Source organism: Mastomys coucha, unplaced genomic scaffold (assembly GCF_008632895.1).
Source record: "Mastomys coucha isolate ucsf_1 unplaced genomic scaffold, UCSF_Mcou_1 pScaffold16, whole genome shotgun sequence".
NCBI lineage: Eukaryota > Metazoa > Chordata > Mammalia > Rodentia > Muridae > Mastomys > Mastomys coucha.
Window position 1 is genome coordinate 41,630,894 of NW_022196898.1, and position 13,512 is coordinate 41,644,405.

The window sequence follows — 13,512 nt, forward strand, 5'->3', positions numbered from 1 at the left end:
GTGAGCATTCAGGTTTATTTTCAGAATTGCAAACAATGCTGTCTTAATATTGTGCTTGTTTCTCCTTGTTTACACATATGTTTGTCAAGGGTGTATCTAGAAATGGAATCATTGGCAATAGGATGTTTGCAATTTGAATCTTAATAGATATTGCCAAACTGCCTTGTAATTAACATTGATTGACACTCCCATAGAGGTGTATGAAAGTGGCCTTTCCCCAGCAGAGCCCAAATTGCTTCACCTTTCAGAAGTCCTACTAATCTCCCGCATCAACAATACCATCCATATGCCTATGGCTCAGTCTCTCTCTCTCTGTCTCTCTTTTATCACATGTTTTTCTGAAGTCTTTTCTCAATCTTACTAGCCTTATGAGTTTATTTTATGTAAAATGTTTAATTTTTTTAAATTTTTATGTTTGAGTCTTCTACTATTTGGTATTTTCAGTTCAGTTATTTCTGCACCTTGAATATCAATTTCTTTCTTGTTGAATATATTGCTAATATTTTCTCAAAATCAAATTTTATTTTAGTAATGCCTCTGCTAATGGAACTTCTGAAGTTTTAAAAATCAAATTCATGTACTTTTTTTCTTCATAAGTATGGGTTTGGGGTGCATATGCATTCAAATAATCCCTACTAAAAATAAAATGACACTTTTTAGTTCTTTACAGACCATGGATATTAATTCATTACTAGAGGAATAACTGGCAAAGATTTTTTTCTCCTACTTTGCAGGATGTCTCTTCATTCTGCTAATGATGTTGCCTTTGATGTTCACAAACATTTACATTTTGTCAATCCTCCTTATCAGTCGTTGCTATTATTTTCTGACCTATTTTCCTACTTGAGAAGCCATTGACTCTAGGGATATCTTCAAGTGTTATGACTTCCTTTACTTCTGTCAAAGTTACAAGTCTTACATTAAGAGCTTGACACATTTAAAATTGATGTTTTATATGCAAAGTGAGAGTCAAGAATCTCCTACCAGTTTTCAACATATGGATATCCATTTTCCCTGATACAATTTATTAAAAAGGTTGTCTACTTTTCAACATATGTTTTGGGTACCTTATTTGAAAAATAGATGCCTTTGGCTGCATGGGTTTATTCGTCCATTGGTCTAGGAATTTAATTTTCTGCTGATACCATGCTGTTGTTTTATGGAGCTTTGGTGGAATATAAATTAGCCCAGTCACTAAAATTAAAATTCCTCAATAGAAATTCCTCAGCTCTGTGCCCCAGTGTAGGGGAATGCCAGGGCCAATAAGTGGGAGAGGGTGGGGTGGGAGAGGGTGGGGTGGCAGGCATGGGGAGGGGAGAGGCAACAGGGGTTTGTTCTTCTTGTTTTTGTTTGTTTGTTTGTTTGTTTTTTGGAGGGGAAACTTGGAAAGGAGAAATTTAGATGTAAATGAAGAGAATATCTAATTAAAAGAAAAAGAAATTCCTCAGCAACTAATAACAGACCTAACATGTCACCTTAACTATACTACTCCTGAAATCAGTCAGCATGCAACAAAGACATTGTACATACAGGTTTATTCAGACACTATTCACAACAATTTGCACCAATGACTGTATGAATGAAGAAATGTAGTATGCAGGTATTGGAACAATAAAATGATATCAATTTCAGGAAAAGTAGAACTTGAAATTATCATGTCTGATGAGTTATGCAAAATTCCGAAAGAGTCCAATGCACCTGTTTTTCTCATATGAAAAACAGTGACTACTTTGGGGTGGAGATATTACAATGGAAAGGGGACTAAAAGTAATAGGGTATAAATATGGTGAAAGTACATCATGTTCATGTATAAAAATGTCACAGTGAAACCCATACTTGTGTAAATATATGGTAACAAAATATATTTCATTCTTCTACGTCTTTGAATAATTTAATTCTGATTCTTTTTGTTTGCACTGGTTTGGGCTTAGGTTGATCATCTGTCCACATGAACTTACTTCTGTGTAAACTGACTAGATTTGCTACAAGGCTCAGGGTTACAGAGGAAGGGTTGAGGGACCTTCAACCCCCAATACCTCAGCTTATTACCCTGACAATTATCAGGCTTCTCTCCTTATTTGACCTTATAAGGTTCCCCTACCCTACCCTACCCTACAGCCTTGAATATGCAGAGGAATCATCTTCCAACATCCCAGCCCTGACCAAGGTACACAGCCACACAAACCTTGCCCCAGAGATGCTGGCCATCTCCCCAGGGATATAAATACACCTTTCTCCCCACATCACCCCCAATAAATGAACTGGCTCTCTGAAGCTGTTCCCAGTGTGGGTGACCTTCCCACCCCACAACCCCAGCACTCATCAGCAACAGAGATCCTGTACTGCACTCAACCTTGCGTAGTTAAGGTTCCATCCCTCCTGTCCACCTCAGTCCAAGACAAGCCTGGCTACCCCAAGGGAGAAGTAGAGATAGGGTAGCAGACACCTACTGTTTATTTGATACAGGCATGCTGACAGAAAACCGTCCCCTGCAATCTTGAATAATGGTGTATCCAATGCAGCTTCTATTTACACTAAAACGTGTGTCACATTCTAAAGCCTCAGACACAAATGTTTGCTTGGGACTTTCCCCTGGATTTATCCTTTGCCCATGGACAACACCATTCTTAGTAATCAAAACTTTTTCTCATCATTCAAATTTCTGAGAGCCCATATTTCTCTACCCAGGGAACAACCTTCTAAGCATGCCTATGAGAGTGTGTCTACATTTGGTTCAGTAGGAACATACAACCACTAGGTGGGCAGCATCATATCATACCCTGGAGTCCTGGACTGAAGACAAGCTGAGCACCTGCATTCTTCTCTCTCTCTGCCTCCTGACTGGAGGTACAGTATGACCAGCTGCCTTTGTTCCTACCTCCATTAATTTCTCACAACCAGAGACTGTAGCCTCGAACTCCAAACCAACAGTCACACTTTTCTTACACTGATTTTGCTACAGCAAGAATAATAACTGACATAGCATTGTTCCTTACAACTGAACTGTAAATACACCATGGTAGCCTGTGTATGCAATCCCAAGATTTTAAAAGCTAAAGCAGGAGGATATGTTTGAGACCAGCTAAGGCTAACATAACAAGATCCTATCTTTAAAAATAAGCCAATAGGAGTTTTAAAAATCATAAGAGAAATATTCATGGTAAAACCTCAATATATTAAGATAAAGGGTTTATCTGTGCCACAAGTCTGTTTGAACTCATGTTTGTTGCTCTAAACAGCAAGACCACACTTTTGCAAAACTGTGCATATTCAAAGTAACTTGTCAACCTCATCTAGTCAACAAGCAGAGACAAACACTTATGTCCTACATGGCTTCCCTAAATATTTCCACCATTTGGAACTTGAATAAATCCAAGTTATCTTGTATAGTGGTTATTATTATTCTTTGAGTGTGCAACACTCCCTTGTTTCTTTATATCTATTAGGGCTTTTTACCCCACTTCAGACTATTTAGTTTCCAAATAAAAGACACAGAGACCTTTAGATTTATAATAAGCTTTAAAGCATGACGGCTAGGCAGATAACAACCCTCCAAGCTATCTTGTCTGCTTCCCTATCAAAATCCCTTTGATATTACTTGCCATGTATTTCATTGGGCTGCTTCTGCTCCTTCAGGCCAGCCCTCATGACCACATGCTACCCCATGGTAACTTCCTTCTCCTCCTCCCTTCCTTGCCCTTCCCCATGTTCTCTACCTCAGATCCCAAGCCTGGGAAGCTTTCCCCGAGTTACCTCTCTTCTGTTCAGCTACAGGCTGTCAGCAACTTTTACTATGCAATCAAGTATACATGGGGGGTCAAGGCATCCATAACAAGGATTCTTGTATGTGGGAATATGATCATCTTGGGGCAACCAGATCTTGGGATACAGAAGTTAGCATTTGAATACACAGTGACAGATCAAACGCAAAAAACTTGCTTCTCTCTCATGGGAGTTTCTCAATAATTCTTTAGGCAGCACATAATCTTAAGAATATCATCTAGACTTTAAGTCCCACCAAACTCTGCTCCAGATTACCTTCCTAAAACTGTTCAGACCTTGTTTGTCTCCCCAAACTTTTACAGCTCACTTATTTTACCTTAACTTCTGTTCAACTTCTTATCTGACCAAGGAAAGACAAAGAAGTTGGAACTCATTAGACTTTGATTTACAGTAAATTAAAATGTCCAACCAAATTTCTTTTGAATTTTAGTTTTAAAAAATCCTGCATATTATATCTCTAGATTAATATCTTGACAATAAGGTTTTTTTGAAAAAGAAAATAATTTACTTTTATTCTTTTACTTTGATTTCATTCTTGCTAGAAGCAATCTACATTGCCCTACTCTTCCTAAAATGTATTCTTAATTGATGTTTATGAATAATACTATAAAATACTTGTCAATGTATACATTGCCTCAAGTCAATCTAGTTAATTAACTAGAGTAGATATCACTTCTTGTATGGTGATTTTGAACTATGCAGAACTACATCAAGCATGATGGTCACAGTGAGTGTACCAAATCACTAAATTAAGTCTTCCAGTCTGAAACTCTGTGTCCTTTAACACTGGTGGGGACTAAACCCAGGATATTTCTCATGCTAGGCAAGCACTCGACTATAGCTAGATCTCGAGCATCAGCTTTGGATTCTGTAGGCACCATCTTCCCTTCGTCCCTCCCAGTCTCAACTATTTTCACTTGTTTCTAAAAGATTGACTTTTACACGTTCCACATGTACGTAAGATTGTACAATGTTTGGCTTTCTGTATCTATTTTAGTACTTTTTCCATAATGCCCTCCAGTTCCTGCAACACTGTTTCAAATCACAGAATTTCCATGCACATCCCATATGTTCTTCAGTTTTAGCATAACACTTATTACTTCTGTATTTTGGCTGCTCTCAGCAACACTGAAATGGATGTAGAAAGCTTCTTCAATACTTTGAGATGCATTTCAACCAGTGTGACTGCTAAATCATATGGCCATTTTATTTTTAATTATGAGGAAACTTCTTAGAGATTTTCTAAATGGACTCCATTAGATGGTATGAAAACCAGCTGTCTTAATATGCAGAACTTCTCAGCCTACTTAGATTTTCCTTTATGGCCATCTATAAATTTGGCCTATATAAAAGGGAAGATGTCCATCTTATAGAAGTATTTTATTAAATTATCAGCTCTATTTAGGGCACCTTACATTATAACAGTAATGAAAATGAACTAATATTAACTAATCTACTTGGGTTCACTCCATCTTTAACAGTTCATAGAATTACCTTTCTTTTCAGAATTTATACTTTATTTCCTGATTTAATATTGTAGCAAGTTTTAAGTGCATTATTGTTCATGACATGAATGCCTCCATGCTGTGGAATACTCACCTCGATCTACCTCCACTTGAAATTCTATACTTATCAGATACTAACCATTCCCCATGGACCTGGCTGGGACATAGCAATGAGTCTAGAGTCAGGCGTGCTCAGAATGGTAATTTCAGGACTGGGTCTCACTCAGCTAGCTCATCCTCTGTGCTTAACAGAGGCAGGCAGGTCTCTTGAGTTCTTTTACAGTGTTAAGAAATGTGTGCATGCTATGTTTTTAGAATTAAGAGGCAGGGGTCACAGGATGCTGATTTATTGGATAGCCAAAAGGAAACCTGAAATAAATAACTAAATTGCTACGTAAATAGAAAAGTAGGCTTTTGGTCCGAAGCTTTTGGTATGAGATGAGCTAGTAGAAATTGATAGCAGTTCTTTTTAAGAATTTTTCTCTAGCAAAAGCTGAGCTATCGTAGAGCTCTCTGGAGAGCAAAAACAGCTCTTTTAGAATTTTTCATAGCTCATATATGTGTGTGTGTGTGTGTATGTGTGTGTGTGTGTCTGTGTCTGTGTGTGTATGATTTCTGACCTCTTACAGAGCTGACACAGCTCTTTTAGAATTTTTCTGGATTTCTGATCTTGATTGGAAAAACCCAGGAATTAATTTTAGAATTTTTCTAACAGGATTTTTGACTTGGTCAGAAAATCCAAGAATTTTTTTTTATAGCAGCTTTCCCAGCTTTGGTCAGAAAACCCGTGAGCTATCTAAATAGCTTTTAGAATTTTTACTAGCAGAGAGAGCTGTCTAAACCAGAGTTTATAAAAGAACAAGAAAAAGCAGAACGCACACAGAGTGAGAGCAGTCTGGAAAGTCATTTTAAAAGAAACTAGGCCACCAGCTTAGACCCACGATTTGACTTTGGAGTTATTTGTTTTTGCCATTCCCAAACACCCCTCTCTCAGGAATCCCTCTCCAAGCCAAGGCTGGTCCTTGACAGAATATTACCATACTAATTACAGAATAATGCCAAAGGCACTTCCTCAAAACCAACATGGTAAAAAAAGGGGTTTATTTCAGGGTAGACTTCCACATGACAGTAAATCGCAGCGTACTCAAGGCAGGAACAGAAGCAGAAGCCATGAAGGAGTGCCATTTACTGGCTTGCTCCTCATTGCTTGCTCTGACTGATTTCTTATATACCCTGGGAACACCTTCCCATTGTGGGTGGGACTCTCCTATATCAAGCATTAGTCAAGAAAATGCCCCACAGCCTTGCCCATAGGCCAATCTGGTGGAAACAGTTTCTCAGCTGAAACTCCCTCTTCCTAAATGAAGGGCCTAGACTTTCCAGTAAATGCAGATGTGGCAAAGACCAGCATTGGATTAATGAACGCAGATCAAGGAGGGGCAGTCAGACAAGGTAACTCCTTGTTGGGAAAATATCCTATGGTGAATTTCAAGGGCCTCAACATGAAATTCAAGTTGGTCATTTTAGGTCAACAGCTGAGAAACTTATCCACAGAGCAATTAAACAGCACTGCTCCAGAGATAACCATTAATGGCCCAGATATCAAATTCAGAGCTGCTTCAATAAATAAAACAGATTAGATATTAAAACTGAAGATTTGGTAGACGCAGAAGAACATGTAACAATAAATGAACCAAAATTTTAAAGTACAGATTGGCTTCTTAAGGAGGTGAATTTTCAATTTCTAGGGCTTGGAACATTGTTCCTGGTAAACAAAGTATAAGATGGCTTAAATGTTTAGGGACAGAAAATTAAATAGGAAAATAAAGGCCGTATGTGGCTAATATAGCCATGAATTCATGGGGACAAGATTGGTTACAACAATTGAAGACACAGATTAACATTCTGCAAATATCAGAAATAAACCATAAAATTAAAAAAAAATGCTTCTGAGAAAATATTGAAAGATATCATCAGAAACATTCATAGACTGTCCGGGTTTTCCATAAGCAGAACACAACAGATGTTGGCTCTTGAGTTTTATATGGGAGAGCTACTGCTGATAGAACATCAACTGCTCTACCAATAGAAGAAGAGTCCATCAGCCCATGGAATTCTCATGTTTGTTATTTTTTTAAAAATCAGGAAAAAAAACCCAGAAGAATAAAATAATTTAGATAATGGCCTCTTTATAGCCTGATTTTCTGCTGAATTTCTCTGTTAACTTCAGAGTAGAAGTCAGAAAATGTGTTTGTCTGTTTCAACAGGAAATGAAACGCTATGGTTTCTTTCTAAATTAATTAAGATTAGATTTGACCAGAGGAGGCATGAAAATCTTGGCTTCAGACATGAAGAAAGAAGTCAAGAAGAATAACAAAACAGGTGACATGAATGCTGAATCCTCTACATGGAAACAGCTGTGACTGGCTGAGACATTGCCAATAAATTTTATTGGCTACAGAGTCCTCAGTATGCATTATTACCTGCCATCCTTTTATATGGCATGGATGGAGATTTACGTTACAGTTTGGTTATAGAGTCCAAACAGACTCATAAAGTTTGATGCCTTTAACTTGATTAAACAAAGAGCAGAGAATCATCTGTAGCTGATTTGTGCACACTGCATATTCTATACATGTTAACGCAAAAATGTATATTACCTTTAAAAGTTTGTGTGTTTTCAGAGCAAAATGACCAGACTGACTCAATAGCTGTTTCCTCAAAACTGTACATCTAGAAAAACTTCAAAAATGACTAGCAAAGACAGTCACAGACTGCTTCAGCCAGGACTTCAGTTAAGCCCCCACTTTCCCATCCCACTGAGACTGGACAATGAATGGAACAGTTAGCTTTCCTAGGATTTGGCCAACATCATAATCATTTTAGCCCTCTCCCACCTACCACCAACAAATGTCATCACTCCCAGACACCAGGAAGCAATCTTTAATTGAACAACACTCTCACTTCTGAGGGGATGGATGGATGGGTTTTGGTCACTCAGTGGGTGATGGATGTTTGTCATCATTTTAAGGGGGATCAGTCACAAGTTGTTAATGGTCTTGGTCAGGAGGCACCAGAGCCAAGGAGCTTAGATTCAGTGATCACTTCTTTTTTTTTCTTTCTCCCATCTTTCCTGCTTTCTCTCCTATCTAGTGTTAGGAAAAGTAGAAAGAGGGGACAAAAAAGCAAGGGTATAAGAATAATAGGATAAAAGAGTGGATTGTTGAATCTGCTTTCAGACTAGAAAGCAACAAAAAGCCAAATAATTTACATTGGTATGGATTTTTGTATACTGATAGAAATTTAAGGTTATTTTTATTACAACACACTATATATGTTTCAACTCTTGCTTAAAGTATTGTACCTATGAAACTCATTTAAAAATGTAATGTAGGGCTGGTGAGATGGCTCACCAGGTAAGAGCACTGACTGCTTTTCCAAAGGTCCTGAGTTCACATCCCAGCAACCAAATGGTGGCTCACAACCATCTGTAATGGGATGTGCCTACTTCTGGTGCGTCTGAAGGCAGCTACAGTGAATTACGCCAGAGCAAGCAGAAGTCCTGAGTTCAATTCTCAACAGCCACACACCTGATAGCTCACAGCCATTTGTACAGCTACAGTGTACTCATATACATAAAATAAATAAAATAAATCTTAAAAAAAAATTTTTTTTTTAGAGTGATGAACCGCTTTGGGCCAAGCGACCATGAGAGGGCCAGAGCTTGGCCCGAAACTAGCATGGAGGGGGACGTTTGACACCCTGGAGGCACTGGGGTATAAGGATCCACTGTTAGAGGAGCAGCCACTCTCCAAGGCTGTGGAGGGTGGATTGTGTTCACCTGAGTTTTCAGAGCTCTGCATTTGTTTAGGCTCCCAGATAAAGTCTTTATGCAACCTGAAAGAAAGCATCACTTCAGCTGGGAGAGATGACCTAGAGAACTTCCAGCTTGAGATAAGTGGTTAAAAAGAGATGGACTGTCCACACTCCATACTTGTATCAGGAGATATTAAGGAGCGCCTCACAAAGAAGGATGACTGCTTGAAACTTCTGTTGTTTTTAAGTACAGAACTTCAAGCTTTACAAATATTACAAAAGAAAAAACATCAAAATTCTCAGTTAGATAAAAATAGTGAAAATTGCCAAGAAGTTCAAGCTGTATGTGATGTCCTCGTGGTCTCCAAGTCCGGCACTTCAGGCATTTCACTTATGCTGAACCAAGTGGAATCAAAGGTGAAGGATATTCTCTCTAAAGTCCAGAAAAAACATGTGTGAAAACCTTTGCTGAAGGTCGATTTGAGTTCTGAACAGCCAGAAAAACTGGAAAGAATTAATGATGCTCTTTCCTGCGAATATGAGTGCTGCCGGCGGATGTTAATGAAACAATTGGATGTGACAGTGCAGTCCTTTGGATGATCGGTAGTGCAAAGACAAAAACAGATAACATAGCAAGAATCTACCAGCCCAAGCGTTATGCTTTGTCACCCGAGACAAGAGTCACATTGGCACATCTGCTTGGTGCCCGTGAAGATCTGTCTAAGTTCATCAGGACAAGCAGTGGTATCAGCCGGGAGAAGACAGCATGCGCCATTAATAAGGTGCTTATGGGAAGGGTACCTGACAGGGGAGGACGGCCGAATAGAACCACCATCCCCTGAAATGCCCCCTTGGCAGAAGAGACAAGAAGATGGAGGGAGGGGTGGTTTGGGTGGTGGTGGAAGAGGTGGATGGGGTGGTGGAGGAGGAGGTAGAGAAGGGTGGGGAGGAAGTGATGGGGGAGGGGTGGCCAAGGAGGTTTTCAAGGCAGGGGAGATTATGGTGGAAGGGGAGAGGGCTATGGTGGGAGAGGCTATGGAGATCCATATGGAGGAGGAGGTGGTGGTGGTGGGTACAGGAGATATTGAAGACTGCAGATGTTAGCACTGCTTCTTACTAGATACAGTAGATATAGTGTTCTGAGGAGCATACTTGAACATCCCCCTGAGGTAGATCATGGTAGTGCCCCTGAGGAAGGCATTCCAGAATACAAAGGCCATTTTATACTACCAGGGGATGATCCTGCTACATGATTTTTTTCCATATTCTGTGTACTAAAGCATGCTGTGTCTTTTTAAAAAGCAAAAACACAAAACCTATTTTTTAAAATGTAAATATTTATTACCAGCAACTTGGAAAATGGAATGTATCTTATTGTCATGTTTGAATTGAGACTGTAAACTGGTATTTTGTTCAGGATTGAAACATATGACACCTGCCAGTAACAGAAAGGAATCTGGACTCTTGTGTCGTTTGTATTCCTGTGGATCTGTCCTGTATTGTTAATTCTATTTTACAAAGTAGAGGAAGTGTCTACTATGTGTGCATGGTCACTTGTCCCTTTTAAAAATAGGTTGAAATTCCTCTGGTCAGGTTTTTATTAAATTTCTGTTAACTGAAAAAAAAAAAAAAAAAAAAAAAACAACACGTAATGTAAAGTTTTAGTACTTGAAAGCTGCTATTGAAAGCTGTTTAGGATAAATAAAAAATGTGAACTAGTCAGTCAATCAAACTTGTAGTCAATGTTAGGTACTACTTTAATTATTTATAGGAATAAGCTTTATTTAGCCTCCTTTCAAAATTAAGCAGATGCTAAATAACTAAATTTAAACCACATTTGGCTATTCAGGAATACTTTAGAAAACCTTTCAGAGATCTACAGAGTATGGAATTTAAGATGTTTTCATGACATAAGGCTTTTCATGACAGTGAGTCATATCTGCACCTGGCAGCACCCAATACTACTTCAAAGAAAATGAGCATTGAAGAAAATCCATATAGAGTTTGCTTCAAATGTGGCAAAGTTAGCCACTGGACAAAAACCTGCCCTTGCTTCAACTGCTGACAGCATGGTGTCCAAACTGTGGACAAGTAGGACATGGAAGAAGTCAACATTGAATTTTGCCAAGACAAAATAGTCCCATCCTTCATAATCCCTGCTTCTCAAAAAGTCTGTCTGATATTCTGAGCCTGTAATCCAAAGACAAATGCTCCCACATTGCAGAGGGATCTTGGATGACAATCTAGGCAGTCTCTCTCATTTCTATAGTTTTGGAAGCTGCTTGCTCTGAACTTTCTATTTATTCGGGTAATATTCACCCTGTTTTCTAACGGGATTGAAGACTAGAAATAGTTGTATTCTCACATTAGTGTCGAAGGGTTTAGGAAAAAGATAGAAGGTCTAAAAAGATGTTTTTAGGTTGATAAATGCAAGTTATGATAGAGAGTGAGTTAGATGTGGAACTGTGAACTCATCAGGAAAGAATAGAGATCAGAGTACTTTCTCCAACATTGCCAAATACAAGTGGACTGGACATTGTGCATATAATTCTTAGCTGATAGTTCTCATAGTTGTTCTTACTGTATACAATTTAATGATGTTAGAGAATGAGCCTTTCATTTGACTATAAGGGAGAAATCTTGGGGTGATATTTTTGGGCACTATGTATAGATTGTTTATGTATTATTCAGATGCTGATTTCTGTACCAGCAGAAATCTGATTAAAGATTGTTTTGTAAACCTCTTCCCCATCACCCTCTGATTGGTTTAATAAAGAGGTGAAAGGCCTGTAACAAAGCAGGAAGGGATAGGCAGGACTTTCAAGCAGAGTTAGGAACTCTGGGAAAAAGTATGAGATAGGTGAGATGGAGAGTGAGAAATTCACCAGTCAGATGTGGAGGAAGTGCCAATATTTAGGAGGTAATGAGCCATATGGCAAAATGTAGATTAGTAGAAATGGGACAATTTAAGTATATGAGCTAGTTAGGAACTAAGGCCAAGCTTTCATACTTAATAAAAGATCTACGTGAATGGCTGACCAGTGACAGGCCTTACTTAGGATCCATCCCATGGTCAAGCACCAGTCCCTGACAATATTACTGATGCTATGTTGTCCTTGCAGACAGGAACCTGACATGGCTGTCCTCTAAGAGGCTTTACCCAGCAGCTGACTGAGACAGATGCAGATACTCACAGCTCCGCATTGGATGGAGGTTAGGAACCCCTATGGAAGAGTTAAGGGAAAAGACTGAAGGAACTGAAGGGGACAGCTACACCATCAGAAGAACAACAGTATCAATTAATTCAGACCCCTGGGAGCTCCTCTGGGACTAAGCCACTAACCAGGGAGCATGCATGTGCTGCGCTCCTTGGCACATATATGTAGCAGAGGACTGCCTTGTCTGACCTCAGTCGGGGAGGATATGCCCAATGCTATAGAGACTTGATGCCTCAGGGTGAGGGAGATACTGGGGGCTGGGGGAACCACCCTGTCAGGGTGAGGAGAGGGAGGAAGGAGGGAAAGGACCCTGCAGGGGATCAGGAGAGGGTGGCATTTGGAATGTAAATAAATAAAATAAATAATAAAAAATAAAAGGTCTCTGTGTCATTACTTGGGGGAGTTGGCACCTCAGAGACTATCTGGTTACAGTAATATGTTGCATATTTGGCAGTTCTATGCCTCTGTCTGATCACATTACTCTCAACAACAGTAAGAGCATTTTAGTGTCTGTGATGGTTAGTATTTGCTCAGTCTAGGGAGTGGCACTATTAGAAGGTGTGGCCCATTTTGAGCAGGTGTGGCTTTTTTGGAGTAGGCGTGGCACTGTGGGTGTGGGCTTTAAGACCCTTATCCTAGCTGTTTGGAGGTCAATATTCTACTAGCAGCCTCCAGATGAAGAAGTAGAATTCTCAGCTCCTCCTGCATCATGTCAGGCTCTCCCACCTTGGTGATAATGGTCCAACCTCTGAACCTGTGAGCCAGCCCCAATTAAATGTTGTCTTTTATAAGACTTGGCTTGGTCATGTTGTCTGTTCACAGCAGTAAAACCCTAACTAAGACAGTGTCCAAGTAACTGGAAGGTCCTAGTTAGCATGGATGCTTGGGTCTGAGGAATGGAAAAGATGAACTCTGTTCTCAAAAGAGTTAAAATACAGAAAGGGAAGTGAAGTATCTCCATTACAAAGCATCCAATCACCATTTGCAAATACTAGCTTTACAAAGTTGCTGACACCTGTGACTAATTTTATCTTTTGTATCTTTGTGTTGCCTAACAAAAATGCAAATTTCTTGAAGGGAAAAACTACTGTGAATACTGTTTCTTCTGTGATAGTTAGGTATATGGAAACAACCCAGATGTCCCTCAACAGAGGAGTGGATACAGAAATTGTGGTACATTTACACAATGG

General features: G+C 39.2%; 1 pseudogene; it reads left to right on the forward strand.

Moving 5' to 3' along the window:
* Window positions 1–8,996: 8,996 nt before the first annotated feature.
* Window positions 8,997–10,192, forward strand: LOC116093354 (annotated as a pseudogene).
* The last annotated feature ends 3,320 nt before the right edge of the window (window positions 10,193–13,512 follow it).